The sequence below is a fragment of the Prionailurus viverrinus genome, chromosome A1 (genome assembly GCF_022837055.1).
Source record: "Prionailurus viverrinus isolate Anna chromosome A1, UM_Priviv_1.0, whole genome shotgun sequence".
Classification (NCBI taxonomy): domain Eukaryota; kingdom Metazoa; phylum Chordata; class Mammalia; order Carnivora; family Felidae; genus Prionailurus; species Prionailurus viverrinus.
In genome coordinates, this window is record NC_062561.1 from 58510716 (window position 1) to 58538615 (window position 27900).

Sequence of the window (27900 nt, forward strand, 5' to 3'; positions counted from 1 at the left end):
TCTTAAACCTACAATCACAGATTTTGTTTTCTATATTATATGAATAAAATTATGTTCTGCTGCTCTTCCAGTATAAATTTTAATTTTGGTATTATGTCTAGGGCTTCACAGCAGTTCTTCAAAATTTCATCCCTCTGCTGCTTCTTGTCAGCCTCTTTCCTTAATGTTCTCTGTCCCAATTTCTCAGGAGGCACTGGCCTTTGTGTACTGCTGAAGATGCCAAATCATTTCATGTCATTTATAAAATGAAATATTGAGAGTGAAGCTTTTGCTGTAATTATTCAATATATTTCTACATTTGTTTTTTTGTAAAGATTTTTTTTGTGATCAATTCAGTTTCTTCAGCTTATTGATTCTATAGCACTTTGGCATATTTGATCATATGAGCATCTTGGTGCATTATCATCACTTTATTATTCTTTTTTTTTCTCACAAGACATTCTAAGTTACTTTTGTTGACTGTTCTTCCCATATGCACCTCTGAATACTGAAGCTTCCCAGGACCGAGGCTTTACACCCACTGTTTACCTATATCTACATTAATTAGCTTCATAATTATATGCAAGGCTCTGTGTTAAATGTCATTTATACTGATATTTTCTACATTTGTATTTCTAAACCAAATGTTTCTATTTGACTTGTATATCAGGTCTATTAGGATTCCCTAAAAAGAGTTTGAGAATAGAATTTACATGCAAGGAAGTAAGTAAAACATTAGTTTGTGAACATAATTCATTCTGGAAACATGCCTGTAAACCAAAGCACTTGCATATCAAAGAGAATTTCCTCATGAGAAATAGTGCACTTAGATGAGTCATTACACAAACCAGAATATTCAAGTAAAATGATTACAATGCTGTAATATAATACAAAATAATAAAGAAAATATAAAAATATAAAGAAAAATAAATCAACCTGCACTTACCTTTCAAAACTTTCATGGCTAGTGTGAGGGAGACAAGAGAGAGGAGGATGTAGGATGACTTTCACTATTACTAATGGAATGATTGCCATCTGTTGGCTCAATGGAATCTTTTTCTGCATGGGGGCCATTGTATACACTTGCACAGATATTGACTACAGTACAGTGTTGATAAACTCTTGTCATATACTGTATTGAATGTAACTGGAAATAAGGAGCAGAGGAAAGGGTCTATATCTGCAGGCAGCCTGACCTAGAATGAAGCAAAGCATTCCTAAGATTACTCTTGTATGGAAAAGCAAAGGGCTGTCCATAGGTGCTTTGAAGTGACAAAAATACACTAATGGCTGTTGTGGGCACCTTCCAACCTTCTGAAAAATAACTGATTTCTGCCAAACACTGTGGTCTGAGACTGAGCATCCGAGCATGGGAGACAATCACTCATAATCCTGCAAAGAGACAGACAGACAGAGAGAGAGGGGGGGGAGAAGAATCATTGGCTCATTTGTGATCATGTGACATTCGGCATTACATACTACTTGTATTGCAAGACATTACTCATTTATCAAGTGAAAATTTATTAAAAATGTTTTCTCGTATTGCAGAACAATTGCAGAACAAGTTACTCACAATCCAAGATTTTACTGTATTGTCATGGGTAATGTAAAAGAGCCTAAGGAAACAGAAAAGGAAACAGAAGAAGCCCAATGAAGACTTGCTTTCAGATATAAGTCTAGCCCCATGGTGATGATGTACATTGAACCATGAGGACAAGAGTATTGCCTTTTGTTCTTTACTTGCTATTGCCCTGGAAGAAACTGTTTAATGTGAGGTGTTGACAATGGCCCAAATGCAATGTATGCGCAGGTATAGGCAGCAGCACAGGCAGTGTATGCGGCAGTTGGGTGAGTGATAGCACTAAAGCAGTCAATGGGAACCTAAGACATTTGGGAGGTGCACCAACAGTGTTTGCCCCAATATCAAACTGCCTACTTTGTATCTTTGCTTTAGTATCCAGGAGCCATCTAACTAAACCAATTTTAAAATAAAGGTTTGTTTCTCCTCATACACACTTCTAGACTCATGATTGACCACTTCTCTAACTTTTAAGCGACACAGTCTTTTATTTGGTTACCTAAACCAAAAACCTAGGAGACTTCTTTTATTAGTTTGTTTTGCTCATATCCTGTATTCAGGCTTATTGTAAGACCTGTCAGTGCATATTCAAAAATTTTCCTAATTGTCATATTTTATGACCTGATGGAGGTGAGGCGAGGCATTCTAAAAGTACGTAATTTTTCTGTCATTCATGCAACTATATTGTCATCTGCCTGTTATATATTACAGAGCAATTAGACAAGGAGCAAAAAAGTGGAAAAAATTCAAAGCAGACTACCAAAATGAGAATAAATGTTTGTTAGGTGGGCTAACTTGATGACTATATCTAAGTATTTTCATGTTCTTGCTTAGAGACACGAAATCTCTTTTGTATATCAAAGAAAATACTAACTTAGGTACTTAAGGGAATGTATTTCTTTTTTTTTTAATTTTTTTTAACGTTTATTTATTTTTGAGACAGAGAGAGACAGAGCATGAACAGGGGAGGGGCAGAGAGAGAGGGATACACAGAATCTGAAACAGGCTCCAGGCTCTGAGCTGTCAGCACAGAGCCCGACGCAAGGCTTGAACTCACGGACCACGAGATCATGACCTGAGCCGGTCGGACGCCTAACCGACTGAGCCACCCAGGAGCCCCAATTTCTTACCAATTATGATAAATAAGCTCTGTCCAGATTTAAGGTCTCTGTTGCATCTTTCTCCTAGTTGAGTCATCTTACAGAGTGATCTGACAAAGAGTTCTGAGGGGAAAGGTTTCCAATCCAAGTCTGTAGTTTTTCTTGATTTAGTCCTATGTCTGCATCATATTTAATGTTTTCAATTGCTACAAGTCAAAGGTTACTTGTCAGACTTTAAAATACTTGAATGTATTTTCACAGTTCTGTCTGTATTTAAGTGAAATTGTGCAGGTCCTCCTGACTTGTTTTAATTCTTTATGTGACTCTCATTGCTGGAACACCAAAGGAAGCTGAGACTTATTATGCAGTGAACCAAAATACTACACAATAAAATAAAGGGGTGTGTGCTTACACATGTGTATAGATATTTGAAAGAATCATAATCACAGCACAAATTAAAGCAATCATAAATTCAGATATATCATTCATAAACTTATTTAATATGGTAATGTAATATGTTAGCTCTTAAACACATATATTCATTTAGGTCACAAAAAGACATTCAGCTGATCTTATCCTTGGCTGTAAGTCTTACTTTCTTTGGAAGTAGGACATCATAACAATTTTTACTTCCCTAGGACTTTTTCTCAGTTGGATGTTTCAAAGTAGCATATTTATTTTTAATGATTTGATACTCTGTCTTCACTGCCTTTTACAAGGTTAAGTTACTTTTACTTTTATATTACTAAAAATACTGTTCAACCTAAAGTACTAAAGTCTCAAAAGCTACACATATAAGCAGAATTAATGACTGGAAGACTGTGTTCTTCATTTAGTCTATCCAAAATGCAGAGTGCTGCTTAGCTTTTAACTGTTGTAACTACTGTGGCTATCATGGGGTCTCTGCGCATATTTGCTGCTTGGTAGATCTCAGCAGGATAATAGAATGTATGCTCTTTGTTAGAAACTAAGATTTTTAAAGCCTTTAACACAAAGACCTAATGATGAATACTTTTTTCCAGTCTCTGCGGTTGGTGAAATTCTGTTTTACAGGGAAAATATAAAAAAAAAAAAGGCCAATATTGCACAAGTAAAAAAGCTACTTCCAAGCCACACTTTGTCAAATAAACATACTGAACAATTAGTTATCTAAGTTATTATTTCTACTTAGGATACCAAAAATAGCGTCAGAGTAATATCTTGGCTTGCCTCATTTTACACAGAGACCCAGTATGGAAATTTAACTAAAAAAATAAACTGTCATTACAATCTACTTTTCTCTATTTTCAGAAATGTAAATGTTAAGGTGTCATAAATTATTAAAAGAAACAAATTTCTAAAAAAAATGACAATATATTTTATTTTTGTTACTTTTAGAAACAAACTATTGTAAGTATGACTGAACTTTATTCAAGATCAAAAGGCATTCAGTGTCTTGTGCCTGACCTTATTCCTTTAATCTAATTTCTTATATTTTTACTTACATACAGGACAAACATCTACCTACCATATAGAACATTGCATATATGTCATTTCATGTGAATTATGAAAAAATATATACATTATCTGCTTATTCTTTTTATTTTATTTTATTTCGCTTATAAATAAATTTTATGGTCTAATTTAACTTTAATATAAGTTTTAACTCTAAAGTACTCAAACTTGTGAATAGATACCTATTAGCTAGTGACAAATTGCTCTGAAGATCATAATATCAATTTACCCTCTCAGAATCAGTTAAGGGAAATAAATTTATCCTTATTCTTGCCAACATTTGAATCTATCATTCTTCTTTATTTTTCCCAACATTGTGGTTTGAAATAATGGCTTTAATTGCTTTAGTTTATAGTTATCTGGTAGCTTGTAAGATTGAGCTCCTTTTCAGTATCTTTAATTGCTATAAATATTTTGGGTTCTGTGACTGCCTAATTTCTGTTCGTGGACTTTGTTCTAAAACTTACAGGTTGTCTTTTCTTTATATATGTTGGATACTACATGTCTTCTATTATGTTGAGTTGTTCTCTCCATCTATTGTTTGAATCTGTTGCTTGGGTAAGAACATTATCAGAACCCTGTGTTCTGGGGCACGAGGGTGGTTAAGCATCTGACTCTTGATATCAGCTTTGGTCATGATCTCGTGGATCGTGAGTTTGAGCCCCATGTTGGGCTCTCTTGTGACAGTGCAGAGCCTGCTTGAGATTCTCTCGTTCTCCTTTTCTCTGCCCCTCCCCTGCTCTTGTTCTCTCTCTCTCTCTCTCTCTCTCTCTCTCTCTCTCTCTCTCCCTCAAATTAAATAAATAAACCTTAAAAAAAAGAACCCAGTGTTCTAAAATCAATCATGAGAAATGCTTTAATTTTAAGTAAATTAATTATAAAGACAAAGGGGATGGTAGATTGCACCAGTATAGAGAAAGTATGTGACTTCGGTAGATTACTTCTGTATCTATTACTTCTTAAGGGTCAAATACCTTCTTAGAAAGGATAATGATTTGCATTGATCAGTTTTACACATACCCGGCAAGAATATGTATTGTTTTTGTAAAACAAATAGTAGCAAACTTCCTATAAGATTTTAGATTTTATTTTCACTATTTATTAAAATCCTGTTTTCATCTAAGCTAGAAATGAAAAGAAAGAAAACATTGTTAGAAAACAATTATAGAAAAAAGACTTCTTATTCTGAGATAGAATTTTCCAGGTTATAATTTTCAAGCAAGATTAACTTTATTCTGCTACCGTCCTGTTTTATTTTTAAAGAGATACATAACCTCTCTCATCAAACAGTAACATTTCCTCCTGTATTTTTATTATAATTTGATTAGGTCTAAATTGCCTACAGTAAAAATCACCCTTTTTAATGTGCAGTTATGTGAGATTCGAACAACACAGAGTTGTGTAACTGCAACCACAGTCAAGATATACCATCACTATCCCAAATTCCCTCATACCCACTTGTAAACAAGCATTGTCCTCACTTGATCTCCTGGAAACACATGGTCTGACCTGTCAGTACAACTTTCACCTAATCCACGATGGTCATTAAAATAGGTTCAGACAGTATGTAGACTTTTGGGTCTGTCTTCATTCCCTTAGTATTATGAATGTGAAATTAATCTATGCTGATGCTGTGTAGGTAGTTTGCTGACTTTTAAATGTGGAGTAGTATTTCATTGTATGGATCTGCCCTTCATTGTTTACCAGTTCACGAAGGAAAGTTTGGGTGGGTTTCAGTTTCTGGCAGGTCTGAATAAAGTTGTTATAAATATTCACACGGTATATTTGATTGAATACAATATTCACATCTTTGGGTAAATACCAAAAGTGTTTGCTGGCAATTGCTGTGTCTTATGGTAAGTGCACATTAGCTTTATTAGAAACAATGGAATTGTGTTCCATACTAGCTGTTGCCTCTGCAACAGAAATATATGAGAAATATATGAGAGTTCTGCTTTCTGTACTCCCTGATCAACACCTAATAATGGCAAGAGTGGGATCTTAGCCATTCTAGGAAGTGTTTAGAGGTATTTCACTGTGGTTTTAAATTTGTTTCACTAGGGACTAATGATATTAAGCATCTTTCCATGGTCTAATTTGCCTTTGTTTTCATAATGAAGTTTAAAATCTTTTTAAAATCTTCTGCTGATTTTTTGAGTTGCTTGTATATTTAGTGAGTTTTGAGAGTTCTTCATACATTCTGGATGCAAGCCTTTTATTAGTTATCTATTTTGAAAATATGTTATAATTGCCTTTTGTTTACTGTTTTATTCTTCTTACAGTGTCATTTGGCAAGCAGAAGTTTTCAATTTGATAAGGTCCAATTTATCATACTTATCTGTTGTAAATTGTGTTTTTGGAAAATTTTGCATATCCTGAAGAAATAATTTTCCTATTTAAAAAAAATATTTTTGTAAAAATTATAGGTAAATAGTCACATATACTTGTTTGTTTTTATGGTAGAACAATTATATTGAGCTCTAGCTTTTTTCTACCACATGAATGTTCAGTTGTTCCAGCCATGCTATCTCAGAAGGGATAAAAGTCTCAAATCAGAGATCTGAACACCAGATTTTTACACAACTAATAAATTAATATCAGAGAGATACTTTATATATAAGTGTGTGTGTATATATATATATATATATATATATATATATATATATATAAAATTGGCAGAGTTTGTGCTCATGAGCGTATAGGATGTGTCTTTGTGTCCGTGTGTTGTGTGTGTGTGTGTGTGTGTGTGTGTGTGTGTGTATGTGTGTGTGTGGTTTTTTTTTTGTTTTTTTTTTTTTTTAATTTTTTTTAATTTTTTTTTATTTTTTTTTTTTATGAAATTTATTGACAAATTGGTTTCCATACAACACCCAGTGCTCATCCCAAAAGGTGCCCTCCTCAATACCCATCACCCACCCTCTCCTCCCTCCCACCCCCCATCAACCCTCAGTTTGTTCTCAGTTTTTAAGTCTCTTAAGCTTTGGCTCTCTCCCATTCTAACCTCTTTTTTTTTTTTTTCCTTCCCCTCCCCCATGGGTTCCTGTGAAGTTTCTCAGGATCCACATAAGAGTGAAACCATATGGTATCTGTCTTTCTCTGTATGGCTTATTTCACTTAACATCATACTCTCCAGTTCCATCCACGTTGCTACGAAAGGCCATATTTCATTTTTTCTCATTGCCACGTAATATTCCATTGTGTATATAAACCACAATTTCTTTATCCATTCATCAGTTGATGGACATTTAGGCTCTTTCCATAATTTGGCTATTGTTGAGAGTGCTGCTATGAACATTGGGGTACACGTGGCCCTATGCATCAGTGCTCCTGTATCCCTTGGATAAATTCCTAGCAGTGCTATTGCTGGGTCATAGGGTAGGTCTATTTTTAATTTTCTGAGGAACCTCCACACTGCTTTCCAGAGTGGCTGCACCAATTTGCATTCCCACCAACAGTGCAAGAGGGTTCCCGTTTCTCCACATCCTCTCCAGCATCTATAGTCTCCGGATTTGTTCATTTTGGCCACTCTGACTGGCGTGAGGTGATACCTGAGTGTGGTTTTGATTTGTATTTCCCTGATAAGGAGCGACACTGAACATCTTTTCATGTGCCTGTTGGCCATCCGGATGTCTTCTTTAGAGAAGTGTCTATTCATGTTTTCTGCCCATTTCTTCACTGGGTTATTTGTTTTTCGGGTGTGGAGTTTGGTGAGCTCTTTATAGATTTTGGATACTAGCCCTTTGTCCGATATGTCATTTGCGAATATCTTTTCCCATTCCGTTGGTTGCCTTTTAGTTTTGTTGGTTGTTTCCTTGGCTGTGCAGAAGCTTTTTATTTTCATAAGGTCCCAGTAATTCACTTTTGCTTTTAATTCCCTTGCCTTTGGGGATGTGTCCAGTAAGAGATTGCTACGGCTGAGGTCAGAGAGGTCTTTTCCTGCTTTCTCCTCTAAGGTTTTGATGGTTTCCTGTCTCACATTTAGGTCCTTTATCCATTTTGAGTTTATTTTTGTGAATGGTGTGAGAAAGTGGTCTAGTTTCAACCTTCTGCATGTTGCTGTCCAGTTCTCCCAGCACCATTTGTTAAAGAGGCTGTCTTTTTTCCATTGGATGTTCTTTCCTGCTTTGTCAAAGATGAGTTGGCCATACGTTTGTGGGTCTAGTTCTGGGGTTTCTATTCTATTCCATTGGTCTATGTGTCTGTTTTGGTGCCAATACCATGCTGTCTTGATGATGACAGCTTTGTAGTAGAGGCTAAAGTCTGGGATTGTGATGCCTCCTGCTTTGGTCTTCTTCTTCAAAATTCCTTTGGCTATTCGGGGCCTTTTGTGGTTCCATATGAATTTTAGGATTGCTTGTTCTAGTTTCGAGAAGAATGCTGGTGCAATTTTGATTGGGATTGCATTGAATGTGTAGATAGCTTTCGGTAGTATTGACATTTTGACAATATTTATTTTTCCAATCCATGAGCAGGGAATGTCTTTCCATTTCTTTAAATCTTCTTCAATTTCCTTCATAAGCTTTCTATAATTTTCAGCATACAGATCCTTTACATCTTTGGTTAGATTTATTCCTAGGTATTTTATGCTTCTTGGTGCAATTGTGAATGGGATCAGTTTCTTTATTTGTCTTTCTGTTGCTTCATTGTTAGTGTATAAGAATGCAACTGATTTCTGTACATTGATTTTGTATCCTGCAACTTTGCTGAATTCCTGTATCAGTTCTAGCAGACTTTTGGTGGAGTCTATCGGATTTTCCATGTATAATATCATGTCATCTGCAAAAAGCGAAAGCTTGACTTCATCTTTGCCAATTTTGATGCCTTTGATTTCCTTTTGTTGTCTGATTGCTGATGCTAGAAGTTCCAGCACTATGTTAAACAGCAGCGGTGAGAGTGGGCATCCTTGTCGTGTTCCTGATCTCAGGGAAAAAGCTCTCAGTTTTTCCCCGTTGAGGATGATGTTAGCTGTGGGCTTTTCATAAATGGCTTTTATGATCTTTAAGTATGTTCCTTCTATCCCGACTTTCTCAAGGGTTTTTATTAAGAAAGGGTGCTGGATTTTGTCGAAGGCCTTTTCTGCATCGATTGACAGGATCATATGGTTCTTCTCTTTTTTTTGGTTAATGTGATGTATCACGTTGATTGATTTGCGAATGTTGAACCAGCCCTGCATCCCAGGAATGAATCCCACTTGATCATTGTGAATAATTCTTTTTATATGCCGTTGAATTCGATTTGCTAGTACCTTATTGAGAATTTTTGCATCCATATTCATCAGGGATATTGGCCTGTAGTTCTCTTTTTTTATTTTTTTACTGGGTCTCTGTCTGGTTTAGGAATCAAAGTAATACTGGCTTCATAGAATGAGTCTGGAAGTTTTCCTTCCCTTTCTATTTCTTGGAATAGCTTGAGAAGGATAGGTATTATCTCTGCTTTAAACGTCTGGTAGAACTCCCCTGGGAAGCCATCTGGTCCTGGACTCTTATTTGTTGGGAGATTTTTGATAACCGATTCAATTTCTTCGCTGGTTATGGGTCTGTTCAAGCTTTCTATTTCCTCCTGATTGAGTTTTGGAAGAGTGTGGTTGTTCAGGAATTTGTCCATTTCTTCCAGGTTGTCCAGTTTGTTGGCATATAATTTTTCATAGTATTCCCTGATAATTGTTTGTATCTCTGAGGGATTGGTTGTAATAATTCCATTTTCATTCATGATTTTATCTATTTGGGTCATCTCCCTTTTCTTTTTGAGAAGCCTGGCTAGAGGTTTGTCAATTTTGTTTATTTTTTCAAAAAACCAACTCTTGGTTTCGTTGATCTGCTCTACAGTTTTTTTAGTTTCTATATTGTTTATTTCTGCCCTGATCTTTATTATTTCTCTTCTTCTGCTGGGCTTAGGCTGCCTTTGCTGTTCTGCTTCTAGTTCCTTTAGGTGTGCTGTTAGATTTTGTATTTGGGATTTTTCTTGTTTCTTGAGATAGGCCTGGATTGCAATGTATTTTCCTCTCAGGACTGCCTTTGCTGCGTCCCAAAGCGTTTGGATTGTTGTATTTTCATTTTCATTTGTTTCCATATATTTTTTAATTTCTTCTCTAATTGCCTGGTTGACCCACTCATTCGTTAGTAGGGTGTTCTTTAACCTCCATGCTTTTGGAGGTTTTCCAGACTTTTTTCTGTGGTTGATTTCAAGCTTCATAGCATTGTGGTCTGAAAGTAAGCATGGTATAATTTCAATTCTTGTAAACTTATGAAGGGCTGTTTTGTGACCCAGTATATGATCTATCTTGGAGAATGTTCCATGTGCACTCGAGAAGAAAGTATATTCTGTTGCTTTGGGATGCAGAGTTCTAAATATATCTGTCAAGTCCATCTGATCCAATGTCTCATTCAGGGCCCTTGTTTCTTTATTGACCGTGTGTCTAGATGATCTATCCATTTCTGTAAGTGGTGTATTAAAGTCCCCTGCAATTACCACATTCTTATCAATAAGGTTGCTTATGTTTATGAGTAATTGTTTTATATATTTGGGGGCTCCGGTATTCGGCGCATAGACATTTATAATTGTTAGCTCTTCCTGATGGATAGACCCTGTAACTATTATATAATGTCCTTCTTCATCTCTTGTTACAGCCTTTAATTTAAAGTCTAGTTTGTCTGATATAAGTATGGCTACTCCAGCTTTCTTTTGGCTTCCAGTCGCATGATAAATAGTTCTCCATCCCCTCACTCTCAATCTAAAGGTGTCCTCAGGTCTAAAATGAGTCTCTTGTAGACAGCAAATAGATGGGTCTTGTTTTTTTATCCATTCTGATACCCTATGTATTTTGGTTGGTGCATTTAATCCATTTACATTCAGTGTTATTATAGAAAGATACGGGTTTAGAGTCATTGTGATGTCTGTATGTTTTATGCTTGTAGTGATGTCTCTGGGACTTTGTCTCACAGGGTCCCCCTTAGGATCTCTTGTAGGGCTGGTTTAGTGGTGACAAATTCCTTCAGTTTTTGTTTGTTTGGGAAGACCTTTATCTCTCCTTCTATTCTAAATGACAGACTTGCTGGATAGAGGATTCTCGGCTGCATATTTTTTCTGTCTAGCACCCTGAAAATCTCGTGCCAATTCTTTCTGGCCTGCCAAGTTTCAAAAGAGAGATCAGTCACGAGTCTTATAGGTCTCCCTTTATATGTGAGGGCACGTTTACCCCTTGCTGCTTTCAGAATTTTCTCTTTATCCTTGTATTTTGCCAGTTTCACTATGATATGTCGTGCAGAAGATCGATTCAAGTTACGTCTGAAGGGAGTTCTCTGTGCCTCTTGGATTTCAATGCCTTTTTCCTTCCCCAGTTCAGGGAAGTTCTCAGCTATTATTTCTTCAAGTACCCCTTCAGCACCTTTCCCTCTCTCTTCCTCCTCTGGGATACCAATTATGCGTATATTATTTCTTTTTAGTGTATCACTTAATTCTCTAATTTTCCCCTCATACTCCTGGATTTTTTTATCTCTCTTTTTCTCAGCTTCCTCTTTTTCCATAACTTTATCTTCTAGTTCACCTATTCTCTCCTCTGCCTCTTCAAGCCGAGCTGTGGTGGTTTCCATTTTGTTATGCATTTCGTTTAAAGCGTTTTTCAGCTCCTCGTGACTGTTCCTTAGTCCCTTGATCTCTGTAGCAAGAGATTCTCTGCTGTCCTGTATACTGTTTTCAAGCCCAGCGATTAATTTTATGACTATTATTCTAAATTCACCTTCTGTTATATTATTTAAATCCTTTTTGATCAGCTCATTAGCTGTTGTTATTTCCTGGAGATTCTTCTGAGGGGAGTTCTTCCGCTTGGTCATTTTGGATAGTCCCTGGAGTGGTGCAGACCTGCAGGGCACTTCCCCTGTGCTGTAGTGTGTAACTGGAGTTGGTGGGCGGGGCCGCAGTCAGACCTGATGTCTGTCCCCAGCCCACCGCTGGGGCCACGGTCAGACTGGTGTGTGCCTTCTCTTCCCCTCTCCTAGGGGCGGGATTCACTGTGGGGTGGTGTGGCTCGTCTGGGCTACTTGCACCGTGCCAGGCTTGTGATGCTGGGGATCTGGCGTATTAGCTGGGGTGGGTAGGCAAGGTGCCAGGGGGCAGGAGGGGCAGGCTTAGATCGCTTCTCCTTAGGTGATCCACTTCAGGAGGGGCCCTGTGGCAGCGGGAGGGAGTCAGATCCGCTGCCGGAGGTTTGGCTCCGCCGAAGCGCAGAGTTGGGTGTTTGCGCGGAGCGAGCAAGTTCCCCGGCAGGAACAGGTTCTCTTTGGGATTTCGGCTGGGGGATGGGCGGGGGAGATGGCGCTGGCGAGCGCCTTTGTTCCCCACCAAACTGAGCTCTGTTGTCAGGGGGCTCAGCAGCTCTCCCTCCCTTTGTCCTCCAGCCTTCCCGCTTTCGGAGCAGAGCTGTTAACTTATGACCTCCCAGACGCTAAGTCGCGCTTGTTGTGGGAACACAGTCCGTCAGGCCCATCCGCTTTTGCAAGCCAGACTCGGTGGCTGTGCTTGGCCGGCGAGCCGCCCCTCCGCCCCGGCTCCCTCCCGCCAGTCCGTGGAGCGCGCACTGCCTCGCCGCCCTTCCTACCCTCTTCCGTGGGCCTCTCGTCTGCGTTTGGCTCCGGCGACTCCGTTCTGCTAATCCTCTGGCGGTTTTCTGGGTTATTTAGGCAGATGTAGATGGAATCTAAGTGATCAGCAGGACGTGCGGTGAGCGCAGCGTCCTCCTAAGCCGCCATCTTGCCGCCGACCGGTTGGGACTCTGTGTGTGTGTGTTTTGAAGGTGATGTCAATGATTAATAAACACATATTGAGCTCACTCTAATTAAGCTTTCTTGAAAATATTTGAATTTTGGTGAATTTTTCATTTAGGTGAAACATTTACTTACAACTATATTTTTAAATGTTTTTAGATTTGCTCTTTCCAATGAGAAAAGAATGGAAAGTATAACATGTACACTATAGAAATTATGTAATCACGTTTAATATGTTGACTAAACATATTTCCGAATCCTTAAGTATGACTTCATACTCTTTATGTATGCTCTCATCTATACTTTTTTCTAATGTCATTATTTTTGACAAATATATCTATATGTTACAGTTTATCTATTTTGAGAGAAGAAAAGAGCATGTGAATGGGGAGGTGCAGAGAAAGAAGGAGAGAGAAAAAATTCCAAACAGGCTCTGCCCCATCAGCGAAGAACCTGATGTGGAGCTTGAACCCTCTAACTGTGAGATCACAACCGAGCAGAAATCAAGAGTTAGAGGCTGAATTAACTAAGCCACGCAGGCGCCCCTTGACAAGTATTATTTGTCATTCTTTAGAAGTAATAAGAATTATGGATATAGTACATTATTGATACAGTTCACTTTAATTTTGTTGAAAAACAGTCATAATAGGAATCCATTTACAAAGCAGGTGTAGAGTGAATCCAAAGTAGAATTCTAGTGATCGTCTATTTATTTACTGCCTACATTTTCTTCATAGGCTCATTAAAAATGAGAATTGTAGGGGCGCCTGGGTGGCGCAGTTGGTTGAGCGTCCGACTTCAGCCAGGTCACGATCTCGCGGTCTGTGGGTTCGAGCCCCGTGTCGGGCTCTGGGCTGATGGCTCAGAGCCTGGAGCCTGTTTCCGATTCTGTGTGTCCCTCTCTCTCTGCCCCTCCCCCGTTCATGCTCTGTCTCTCTCTGTCCCAAAAATAAATAAACGTTGAAAAAAAAATTTAAAAAAAATGAGAATTGTAAGTAATATAAAACTATGAGAAGTTGTGGATATATGCCCTTAGAAGAGAAAAATTGGCAAGCTTGAATACATAGATTTTTTAAAGTAGGTTCATTACTCAATAGAATGTGAGATAAAAGGAAAAACAAATATTCTTGTGGTAGTATGTTCCAATGTGCCTTCCTAAATACCTATGCTATTAAAAAGTTAAAAGTGTTCTAGTTTCTGTTAAATTGAAAGGAAAGTCTCAGTGCTTTTGTCTGTAAGGGCGATAATATTTGGATGTTAAAAATTTTACTTCTGTTTCTAACATGACAACAAATATAAAATATTAAGAAATAAAAATGTCCCAATGTTCCATAGCATGATAAAAATAGATTCTGCCTTAGAATATGCCCATAGTGCTGCCCATGTGAATAACCTAGGTCTCATTTATGTGACATATGGTGACCTAACTCTCTCTTTAATTTTTTTTCTAATTTACTGCTAATGAAGAATATTATAGTAAATAGTCATTTTATTAGTTATCTTATATTCAGCAATCTACACCTGTGCCAGTCATTGTAAACATGATTAATGTGATAGAAGTAGCTCATTTCATCACAGAATGGCATTTTCACTTGCTTTGACACTTCATTGTGGCAGTCATCTCCAAACATAAGGTCACAGCTGCTCTGTGACATTTTTACACAATGGAAAACCAGCCTGTTCCATAGAGAAATAAAAAAGAAATTTAATAACCTGACATTTGAAAGTAGAAAAAAAGCATTTCAAATACAGGTAATTTTACATGGATCTTATGTGAAAACAACATCAGCGTTAAAGAAATAAAGAATATTTTCTTAGGCCAATTATAATACACAGACCTAACAAGGGCATCATTTTGAGTCATTTTTCCAGTGGGCAAGACTGACAAGCTTATGAAACCTTTTCAGCAACTTGTATCCATGCAAACCTCTTCAGTTTTTATTGCATATGGAAAATTTCTGTTTATTTATAGTTTAATATAACTTTTTATAACTTTTTGTGTATATATTTATTTGGATATAGAACTGCCATACATAAGTACATCTTTATCTTAAAATTACACAGTTTAATTGCAATACAATGTAATGAATATTATTACATTATTGGAAGTGCTTCTGTCCTCTTTTCAGCCCATGAATTTATCTATTCTAACACCACTGTCAGAGTGTTTTAATAATTTGAACTATTAATCTCAATTTCTATCTTACCTATGGTATACTTGCTAAATTTATGTTTATTATTATTGAGATTTTGAGAATTGGCTTAATAAAGACTAAGCTGCAAGTCTGTATAATTGGACTTCTCATATTGAATATTGATATTATTTCATCCTTTGTGAAAATATCTCTACCTTAGAAACTGTAGTTCTCATTATCAGGCTATTACTTTTGGTCTAACTTGAACATCCATTCAACTGTCAAGTATGGCTTACAATAAAGGAATATTAATGACCATAATTAATCAATATTTTGAGCTTTGGTTTTTAAAACTTTAAGTTTTATGCATATTTGACTCCTGGTTCTATAAAACAGTTGAAAGCACTGAGTCTTCTTTGTCTTATTATTTGAACATGCCCCAAATTCTATAAATACAATTCTTATTGCATCATTTCATCTGTCTCAATGTCTTTAAAAGCCTTATCTATGCTGGTGACTTGAATTTGTAGCTCTTCCTCCCATCACAATAACCTGAGATATCTATATCTATATCTATATCTATATCTCTCTATATAGATATCTATCTATATCTGTGTATCTATCTATATATATAATGTGGATCTCATGTTTAAAAATAAACTATCAAAATTGAAGCACATATATGTGTGTGTGTGTGTGTGTGTGTGTGTATATATATATATATATATATATATATATATATATATATATCAGGTCATTATATATATAATGGGGTGGGATATATATATATATATATATATATATATATATATATATATCTTTGTGAGAACTGCTGATGTGAATATATATATCCCACTAAACCCATGCCCTACCATCAAGTTATTTCCCTCTGTGCATCTCATCAGCAGTTCTCACACAGAGATAGAGGAGTTTTCTTGATTCCTCTCATTACCTTCCATGTTCCCACAACCAATCAGCAGCAAATTGTTTACTTATAACTATAATAGTTTGTCTAAGTCCATATTTCTTACTACCTTAGTCTTAACTATTTGCTCAGACTACTATAAGAGTGTCTTAACTAGTTGGTCTGTCTTCATTTTGGTCTGTATTATAGCTCTACTTTTAGACAGCAGTGTGGGAGCAGGGGGTGGGGAAGCCATCCAGACAAGAAAAAAGATAAATGCCTTTACATTTGGATGATGTGATTATTGGCAGGAAATCCCTAAGGGATTTAATAACAACAACAAACAACAAAAATTATTTAAACTGATAAGCAGGTTTAACATGGATGAAGGTAAAAAATTAATATAATCTATTCTAATTTTTCATACTGATGATGAACATTTGGATATTGAAAGACATGAAATAATTAGGATAAATGTGACCAAAGATATTCAAGGTCAACAGATACGTGCTATGGAGGGTTAATTCAGCAAGCATGGAATTGGTCTGGAATATTTTGCTAAATAACCTGCAACACATTGAACTACATCGAGTCATGAAATAATATGAAAAATAGTGTTGCTTTGTAACCATGGGTTTGAGTTATATGGAACGGTTTACACAAAGTTGTCACATTACTTATTGATAACAGGGAAATTTAAAATCTGTATTGTGTCCTGGTGACACTTCCAGGTGGCCTGCTTATATAGGAAAAGTATCTGTATATGTGCAACAGGGTATGAGAATCCTCAACTGAAATTGCACTTTGGGTTCTCTGATTCTCATGTATTCTGTACACATATCAGTAGTTTTCTGACCCAAGAGATAAGTATATCTTGATATGGCATTTGTAAAAGGAAGATAATGGGATCTTAAGATTTACCTTACTGGGTCTTATGCTCTGAGGGAGTCTTTGCCCTTAATGCTTATGTTTATTTCAGTCTTTTACTAGCATATTATTCTTTTTCTTAAAAAAAAAAAACTGTAGGGGTACCTGCGTAGTTAAGTGTCCAACTTCGGCTCAGGTTATGATCTCACGGTTCATGAGTTTGAGCCCAGCATTGAGCTCTGCTCTGACAACGTGGAGCTTGCTTTCAGATCCTCTGTCTCCCTCTCCCCTGCTCACACACTCTCTTTCTAAAAAATAAAGAAATATTTAAAAGAAAAAAAGCTATAGATTTGTAAACATCATTATGGCTGTAGTGTTTCTTTTTTGGCAATCAAACCCTGAATTCATGTTTAGTGCAAGACCATAAACTACTAAACATCGCTGAAGGAATTTAAATAAGATGTGTATAAGAGATACACTGTGTATATGGGTTTGAAGATTCAGTACATTAAGATGTATATGTTTCCCAAATTGATCTATAGGCTTAATGAAATCATGTTAAAATCTTATCAGGCTCTTTTATAGAAGCAGAAAACATATTTAATTTTTTTTTCAACGTTTATTTATTTTTGGGACAGAGAGAGACAGAGCATGAACGGGGGAGGGGCAGAGAGAGAGGGAGACACAGTATCGGAAACAGGCTCCAGGCTCTGAGCCATCAGCCCAGAGCCCGACGCGGGGCTCGAACTCACGGACCGCGAGATCGTGACCTGGCTGAAGTCGGACGCTTAACCGACTGCGCCACCCAGGCGCCCCAGAAGCAGAAAACATATTTGAAATGTAATATTGAAATGCAAAAGACAGTATGGCTAAAACACACTAAAACAAAAAAAGATTTATAAGACTTATACTGTCTGTTGTCAATCTTATTATAAAGCTGCAATATTCAAGGGAGTAACATAATATGTTGAGGTAGACAAATAGATCAATGCAAAATAACAAATTTGAGAAATAGACCCATGTATTCGTGGTCAAGTGATATTTTTACAAAGGTGCTAAGGTAATTTAATAAAGGATTATCTTTACAAAAAGTGATCTTGATAAATTGGATACATAAAAAATGAACTTCAACAGATATTCTGTACCACATACAAAAGTTAACTCAAAATGGTCACTGATTTAAATGTATAGTTATTTTAAATTATAAAATATCTCTAAGTGAACATAATAAAGATCTTTGTGACCTTGTTCCCTCTCAGTGAATGTCCTCTCTTGCTACTGATTTATGTAGTATTATTCTTTCCTTCCAGGTCAGACTTAATACACACTTTATGAGGGAAAGGCATAAAAGGGACCATTCTTCCCCTTTTCCACCCTCCATGCTACTGGTGTGATGTAGAAAGAATGGGTATGATTAATATTGGAAGAAATCATAAGCCAGAAGTGTAATGATTATACTCTAAAGAATTCAAGAGAATCCATGGCTGGAAACATGTTCTATGTTTACACAATAAAATTCTGAACGCAAATTTACTACAACCATGAAATTAAAGGTTGTAGCCACTTGCCTACATATTCTGGGTGAGACTTGCCTTTGTGGCCATCATCTATGGAACATGATAACAACAGTTGACATGTCACTGAGAACAAGTATGTATGAGGGTGTGTTGTATGATGCAGCATCATTAGCAACAATGTCGCTGGCAATGAATAAGTGGTGTTATGAAGCAGCAAAGGAAGATGATCTCTATTGGTTCATGTATATTGATCCTCAAGGACCATGCATGTGAGTAATAACAGTGTTACTATTGTGTTTTTCATGTTGGGAGATATTAAATCAGCCAGCAATGCAACTTTTGACAAATTAAAAGTTTAAGAGATAGTTCTTAGACCTGACCAAGCGGAGATGATGCTCATATACTATGAAGAATTTTCATATGCAGTTTGAGCAAAAAAACCCAAATACTATTTTTCCATTATTCTAAATCATCATAAAATTACTATATGCACCCATAAATTTTCTAATACATTTTAAAGTAAATTATGTATATAGGAAAGGGAAAAATAAAACTATTTTCCTTGAGTCCTACACAACTTAAGAACAGCTCTGATATCAGTATTGAGTTTACTGATTTCAAAATTGTACTGTTGTTATATAAGAAAATTTCTTGTGTGGGGAAAAATATACATAGAAATATTTAGGGAAAAGGACTCAGTGCACAAAATTTACTCCCAAGTTATTCAGAAAACTATTACACACAGATAAACAGACACACACACACACACTCACTTGGAAATGTTTTATATTCTTAATATTTCACCTTTTTATTTATTTGAATTTTCAGAAACATAACATAAACTAAATAACTGCTTTTTGACAATGTTAAAGTAGTTTTGAATATCAGATATGTGCAGTGTCCTACCTCATGTTTTTCCATTTTATTTTAATATACCTGATTGTAAATTAGTTTTCTTTTCCAAAATATGGTGCTAATTAGTAGGATGTAGCAAACCCTGGCAGTGTGAAACCATAAATATGCCTTACATTAATCAGGAGTATAACATATCATGTAAATGCTCAGGGGTCAAAAGATTCAAAAGATGGGGCACTTGGGTGGCTCAGTTGGTTAAGCGTCTGACTTCGGCTCAGGTCATGATCTCGCGGTTTGTGAGTTCAAGCCCCGCATCAGGCTCTGTGCTGACAGCTCGCAGCCTGAGGCTGCTTCGGATTCTGTGTCTCTCCATCTCTTAGCCCCTCGCCTGCTCATGCTCTGTGTCTCTCTGTCTCTCAATAAAAAGTAAACGTTAAAAAAATTTTTAAAAAAAGTTTCAAAAGATAATTTACAATTTAAAAAATATATTTTGTCATTTTATGTTCTATTTTTTCCATTTCATCTTTAAAGAAATTTAGTTACCTCAGATAGAAATTGATTTCCAAGTATACTGCTAAAAATTGTATATTGGTGTAAAAGGCCAGACAGAACAAATGTATATACATTAAATGGAGGTCTATACATAAGTTATTCTAACACTAATTTGATTTGCAAAAAGCATTAATACAATGTACATGTGTTAATTTCATTTATAGCTGCAGACTGATGATTATTCATTCACTAAGAGGCAATTTGGTACCTGGAATGAGATGACACTGGAAATTACTTGTGAGACAGAGATATTCGAATGAGGTGAATCTGAGACATGCACAGGCTAAGAGACTGAGAAGTAACCTCACTTCTGACCTCACTTCTGTGTTAATGTCGTATTGTTATGGACATGAACAAGATAAGTATTGAAATGCTCAGAACTAAATAATTCAAATCCAAAAGGATTTCCACCTCTAAGTCAATAAAATATCATGTTTCTAATGATCTCAGCAAATGCCAGTTAATCATACTGGCAACCAGTGATAGCCACAGTGGATATTATTCTTCAGAATGTCAAGACTTAATAGACCTAACAATAATGAAAGTGATCAATTTGGCTTTCTCATGTATCTCTTTAATTTTATGTCAGCAACTGTAATAGTAAAAAATTGGGAAATTAAAATGAACACGCGATTTGCATTTGGATTTCCTCCTTTTACTTTTTTTCTCTTTTTAGACATAAGAAAATATTCTTTCAGGTGAAAAGGGACAGTGTAGTCACAGTGATGCTTTTTCCTTTTAGATAAGAAAAAAGTCAGAATTTTGACTGAGCCTAGTATTTTAGATTCTCTTTGGTCTTTGACGCTTTTCTACAATGGTCAGTTTTGGGGCAAAAAGTACTATGTATTTGCCAATTCTTCAATTTGTAAATATAGAGAAGAGGTGAATTCCATTTATCTGTAACTCTATTATATTGTTCTTAAATATTTGAAGATTTGTATTTGAATTTATTATCCATTTGCCATTTAAAAGCCATGAAGACGTTAGGAGTCCGTATCATTACCTGCGTTTCAGTTCCTCAGTCATTCTGATGTAATCAGGGATTTTGAGAGAATTTCAGATCATGATCTTCTAACTCTAGAGCTCTTACCCACTCTTCTCTAATGGCCCTGCTGCCCAGGTTTAGTGTTCAATTCCTACTGGTTAGATGAAAACTCAATAGATGCATGATGTTTCTTCAGTTTTAATGATGAGACACATATTATGTCTGTCAAATGACAAAATAGACAAGGTAGCAACAATTGTAATGTGCTTCATTCACGGGGAAACAACGCATGGAACTATAGTGCCTCGTGAGAAGTGGAGCACTCTTCATGAGAGATGTGGGGATTATAGAGTGTTACAAGAGTGAATGCAGAAACAGGGCATGAATGGCTAGGAGGGCAGGGATTTCCTTAAAAGGTTAGCAGGTCTTATTTTCTAGGGAAGGATAAGCTAGCTAACACTGGTGTTTGTTAGGTTTCCCATAAGTACAGGCTGACTTAGGTTTAGATTTGGGATAGCCTCCCTTTTTGAGTCTCGATATATAAATTTTGTCATATCTTAGAAATGATAACTCTTGAAAAGTCTTTTTTTCAAGTATAGTTAGCATACAGTGTGATATTAGTGTCAGATGTGATATATAATGATCCTACAATTCTGTACGTTATTCAGTGCTCATCACAGTAAGTGTACTTTTATGCCCTTTTCATATTTCACCCACTCCCCACCACTCTCTGGCAGTCAGCGGTTTGTTCTCTGATTCAAGGGTCTGGTTTTTGTTTGTCTCTTTTATCAAGAGTGTTCTTTTGTGCGGATGTTCTATACTCCTAAAATTAATATAGTTTTTGTAATCTTTATTTTACTCTTTTTCTATTGATTTAATAGATCCAAACTATATAAAAATGGTGCCAGAACAACACTACTTCATATTCATAAAATGCCATATTTTTCCTGTTGACCTTCTTCCTACCATGCCCTTCTCTTAGGGTTTTGTCCTGTTTCTGGTCTTTTCAGAATCTGCAACTTCTATAAAACTGTTATTGTTTAGTTATACGTTCCAATTATTTTGCTCTGGCTTAACTGCCCAATTTACACAGGTAGAATTTTTCTGAAAGTAAAAATGTATTCTTTATTTAATATCTTTACCTGTGTACTCTCTTTAATTTTGAATAATTCATTTAAAATAAAACTATCAGTTATAAAAAGTGACTAATCTTTATATATTTTTTTAATTTTTTTAACGTTTATTTATTTTTGAGACAGAGAGAGACAGAGCATGAACGGGGGAGTGTCAGAGAGAGAGGGAGACACAGAATCTGAAACAGGCTCTAGGCTCCGAACGGTCAGCACAGAGCCCGACGCGGGGCTCGAACCCACAGACCGTGAGATCGTGACCTGAGCCGAAGTCGGCCACTCAACCGACTGAGCCACCCAGGAGCCCCAAAAGTGACTAATCTTTAAATGAGCATTCATGTTCAAAAAGCCCTCACCGAGGGCTTACAGTATCTCCCCAGGGAAACCTGCTGATCATATAACTGAGTGATACACCTATTCCTTGCCAGGCAAGCAATGATGATATTGTTTTCTCTGAAACCTATTTACTGGTTTTATTTTCAATCATCTCTATTAGTTTTGTACATTGCATAACACATTATGAAAATCTTAGTAGCTTAAAATAAATCATATTTGTTATCTCACAGTTATTATAAGTCAGAAATCCAAGCCTGAATTAGATGGATCATTTCTAAAAGTCTCACAAGGCTGAAATCAAAGGTCTTCAAGGCTGGTTTACAATCCAGAGGCTCAAACTGGGAAAGATCTACTTCCCAGAGATGTTAGGTCGTTGGTAGAATTCATTTCCTTACAGTAGTAAGAATCCTGGCAATTTGCTTCTTAAGCCAAACACACACAGATAAAAACTAGGGTGATTCTGCTAGCAAAATTGAATCTTATTTAATGTAGTCACAGGAGTGGCATACCTTTGCCATAGTCTATCATTTAGAAGCAAGTCTTGAATCTTTCTCATTGGAAAGGAAAAGAATTACACAAAAAAGCCCAAAGCATGAACAACAAAATGCTGGTATCACAAGGGCCCACCTTCTATTTCATTTACTGTAGTAGAGCATCTATTTGTTGATTCCCAGAATCTTGTTAATTTTCCCCTCTGAATATTAAATGTTAAAGTTTAAGGTAGGATGATGAATTTACACTTCACAGAATAGTTGCAGCTGAGATATATTACTACTACTACTGCTGCTACCTATTATTATCATAATAAATATTTTCTCTTTTTTATTGTGTTTATTGTATGTTAATTACTATTATAATGATCTATCTACTCTTGGAAAGGAATATACCTAATAACTGGTTTTATTCTATGCCACAATTTCTTGAAATTCTTAACATGGCCACATTTGATTATATCATAAACATAACAAAATTAAATAGTTCATGGTGGCAACTTCAGAACAGGTATCATGTCATTTATTATTCTAAAATAGGAATATAGAATTCTTTTTGTGTACTTAGTTCCATTATTGGCATTGTTCCAAACAAAATTTTTCATTAATATTCTAAAACATACATTCATTTTGGAACACTATACCACACATTCTATTAAATATGAGATGTTTCTCATGTTCTGATGTTTTTTTAATCTCTAAGATTCCACATTATGTGCTAATTTCAGTATTTAGAGTAGGCTTTGAAAAAAAGGACTACGTAAATTTGAAAGGGTTGTCAAAAGATCTGCACAGCCATTTTGTTTATAAAATGTAACCATTCCTTGGTCTTCCATATATCTGTTAAATTTTTCTGTAAACTTATTTCCTATACACTCAAATATCATTAAACATATAATAGCAGAGAATTTAAATTTCTCATTCTGATCATAATTCTGGGAAGGGATTTAAATAGTTTTACCCTCTGCAAAGCTCATAAATGCTAATGCACTCAATCGAACTCTTTTATGTATTTAATTTTAGCAAATATTTGAAAGTCAAAAAGCTTCCAGTATTTTAACTATCAAATAGGTTAAGACATAGACATATCTATGCATATTAGGAGATAGGAAATCAATCAGTCATTATCATGCAATAATAACTTTTCCCATGTTTATCTAACACAGTACTCCCATTTATTTGGTTAAGTTGGGTTTTGTGAATTTTATGTTTTTATTGCTCTTGAATAGTGTTTCACAGAGAAACTTTTCCATTTTGTTTGTTTGACAGGGTCAAAATTTAGACTTCCAATGTACACCTAATTGCATGTGGATCTTGCTTTAATATTGTCTTGCAAATAAATTAAAGTGACTTTTATTTCATTATAAGAAGTTCATTAAGGTGACCAAATAATATATCATATATATTACTTCAGTAGTCTCAAAGACAGTTAAATTTAATATTCTTAACTAGATTGTAGTCATTGCTCACTAGAATTATGAGGCAGAATATTTAATACTTGGCTTCTCTTTTTCCATGAAGATCTGGAAATGGGTTTTAACTATAAAAGAAAAAATGATACAATTCTAATGGTCTAAAAGGTACAAATGAGCCCCAGCACTCCATCACCTATATTTTAGATTATGTATGTAAATTATGATAATTTTCTTAATAATTTGCTTAACATTTACTCTATATATTTCCAGATAAATTGAAGAAAATAATGTTCAGTAATAAGCAAAGCAATGGAACATTTTTAAAAATGATTACAGACAGTGTGATTTTTCTATTTATGAATTAGAATAAGTCAAAGCAATTGCTATTTGAGTGAAACAAAATAAAGAGAGAAGTATCTTAATAAACAAAAATGTTGGACTTACAATGGATTAAAATGAAAACAGACACAAAAATAGAAATTAAAAAGAGAGATGTGAATGAGGATTGTCCTAAGCCAAAGAGTTATATCTGACTGAGCATTCTGAAATTTGATGCAATACCCTTCCAAACAGCCACCTTCTTCTCTTCCCCAAAGACAGTGCAGCTGGTAGTGGAACCAAGTTCAATTGACACTTTCGATTGCTTTTATGTCAGCTAAATCCACAACTTAATAGATTCTCTAAATTGTGAACTTTTACTTTTGATTTAATTAACATTCTTTAACTTTAAAATACAAATAAATGCATTTATAACTGCTGGGAAAAGAGAGGCAATGCAAAATGCATTTATCATTGAATGGGTTCTTATTAGTGGTATAGAAATATTTATGTTTCTAGATTTTTTATATATATTATGGCATATCTCAAATATATATGAAATAGAATGGCATGACGAATCTTCATATGTCAATCTTTCAGCCTCAGTAATTATCAAGATACAATTTTGTTTCATCTGTGTCTCTGCCTATTCACTCCACATCCCAGATAATTTTCAAACAAATTTTAACACTATGTAATTGTACTTCAGAAGGCATTTTTTAAAAAAAAAATTTAACATTTATTTATTACTGAGAGACAGAGAGACACAGAACATCAGAGCATGAGCATGGGAGGGGCAGAGAGAGGGGGAGACACAGAATCCTCAGCAGGCTCCAGGCTCTGAGCTGTCAGCACAGAGCCCAGTGTGGGGCTCAAACTCACGAACCGCGAGATCATGACCTGAGTCCAAGTCGGACACTTAACCAACTCTGCCACCCAGGCGCCCCCAGAAGGCATTTTTAATGAAGGTTTTCTTCAGCTATTGCCACAATAACATTAACAAACCTAAAAATTTTAACATAGAGACTTTCTTATCACTCCATATATAGTCATTGGCAAACAGACAAAGGTTATAAATTTTAATTGGTTATTATGGCTTCTCACATATCCTTTATTTTGTATAATTTTCCTCACCCACATATTTTTCTAAATGTATGTTTATGGAAGAAATAATTTTCTTTTAATAACATAAGCAGTCTAGCTTTTGATATTTACATACCAGTGGTCATTTTGCATATTATTTTCCTGAATTGCACGTAAATTAATAGTTTAATCCAGTGTCTAGATAAATTCAGGCTTAATATTTTGGCAATAATTTTGTTCAAAAATTATTTTGACCATTAAAGTGATCATAATGTCTGGTTGTCTCTCTTTTAGTGATATTCAAAACCACTGACAATTATTTCTTTATTCCATTAATTCATGAGGGCTTGCAAAATATTAGCATTCTTATTTTCTGTAATACTTTAATACTTTTATAAAGAGATTGTGTCCTAATCACATGGGTTTACACTGAGGTACAATCTATAAAGCAGGGACAGGATAATCACTTGAATTTTTTCTAATTACCTCTTTTTATAATAATGAATTGTTTCCATATATTTCTTACAGTAACTAACAGTTTTACTTCCACAAATATTCCTATGAACTTATGAATTGAAATTTTAACATATTAAAAACCTTAATCGTATTAATTAAAATATATTAAGTTCATTAAGTGCACATAGTCTACATAATACACTAAAAATTCAATATATGCTCATTGGTGACAATAAATATAAACACTATATTAACACTATATATAATATAAACTATTTATATATATATTGTTTATATTGTTTATATACATATAAACACTGTATATATATATACATATATATACATATATATACATATAAACATTGTTTATATATATATATATAAACACTATATGTAATATAAATGTATTCTTTTTCCTCTGATATGATGATCTGAGAGTTTTGCTTTACTCCAGCTTTCAAGAGAGTGGCAAATTATTTAGGAAACTTGGACTATTGTACATTCTAGATCTTTCAGATCTAGAGTGATCTGAAAGAGTGATGCACACTATGATATCATCATGAAGAGTTTTTTTATTTCTACTACATAACCTAATACTCTTGACTTCTAACTATTGCTACAATAAAGCATACTATACTATTGTGCAGGTTGCAGGATAAAGCAAATAAGTAATTTTGTTGGTGGTTTTTGAGAACTCGATTTTTGACTTGGTTTAAAGATGTGCAGTTAAAAGGTCAATACAAATGAAAATTATGTATTTTAAAAATAAGATGTATTATTGAATGTGATTGATAAATATAAAGTCATAATATATTTTATCTTAAAAAAAATAGCCATGTTTACTAAAAAGCCCAGAATACAATAACAAGCCAGCTTGGGGACAAGATTATAGACTCTATATGTGATTTTTTATTAAAAGAAATCTTGAGCAAATGTACATTTCCAGACATGGAGGAGGAAATATAAATGATTATTATTCTGTAGTATCTTAACAGAAGAAAGCAAGAATGAGATCAATGATTTTTTGCATCTTGTTAGAAGAATAGGAGTCAACTTGAGGATTCCTCCAAAGTTCCAAAAACAAAACAAAAATCTAGTCTCAAAATTGATATACATAAAATTTTTTTCAATTCATTTTCTTTATTTTATATTTAACCAATTTTTAGCAATAAAATCAAGTAAATGCCACATGAATACAGAAATTATTTTTGTTATACAGAAATGGAAGTAAAAAATAAGTGCTGGAAAACAGTAATTTAATTAAGCAGACACTTAAGCAGAAAAATAATTTTCCATGACCCATGCCATTTACATGAATAAATAATAATAGTTCCAATAAATGTTTTGGCCATGTAATAGCAAATAAACGCAAAACCTTTAGTGAATGATATTGTAATACACATAAACATACAGGTGGATCAAAATGTAATGTTTAAGGATAAATCTATCTATCTTTAATAAATCTTCAATCCAATATCCAAAATAAGCTTCAAGCTCTAGTTAGAACATAGTACATTGTTAAGGCACACCCATGAAATTAAGGATTTCCATGAAAGTAAATGCATAGGAGCTATTTCTGTCCATTTAAAATTATATCTTAAATTCAAAATATACCAGGCCATAAAGCTAACTATATAACTGGCTTCATATTCAAACCACCATCTTGTTTGTATTGTTCCTTGGCTCTCTTCAAACCAGTCCAGTTCGTATTGCCTCAGAATACAAAACAAATCAATCTAACAGGATTGGATGTCAGCATTTTACCAAAATTTATTTTTAAACAAATGACTTTTAGGTATATTGTACCATAATCTAGATGTCACAGTAGTAACCAATAAAGCAAATATTTTTTCTTTTTTAATTTTATCAAATCATTTAAACATTGATACTATTACCAGCAACATGATCACTGTACTTATTTTAAGTTTTTTGTTTTGTTTTCTAC

General features: G+C 35.0%; 1 long non-coding RNA gene across 3 annotated transcripts in view; it reads left to right on the top strand.

Moving 5' to 3' along the window:
* Window positions 1–27900, top strand: part of LOC125175566 (uncharacterized) — a 547675-nt gene that overhangs the window by 38643 nt on the left and 481132 nt on the right. The gene's annotated exons all lie outside the window — the stretch shown is intronic.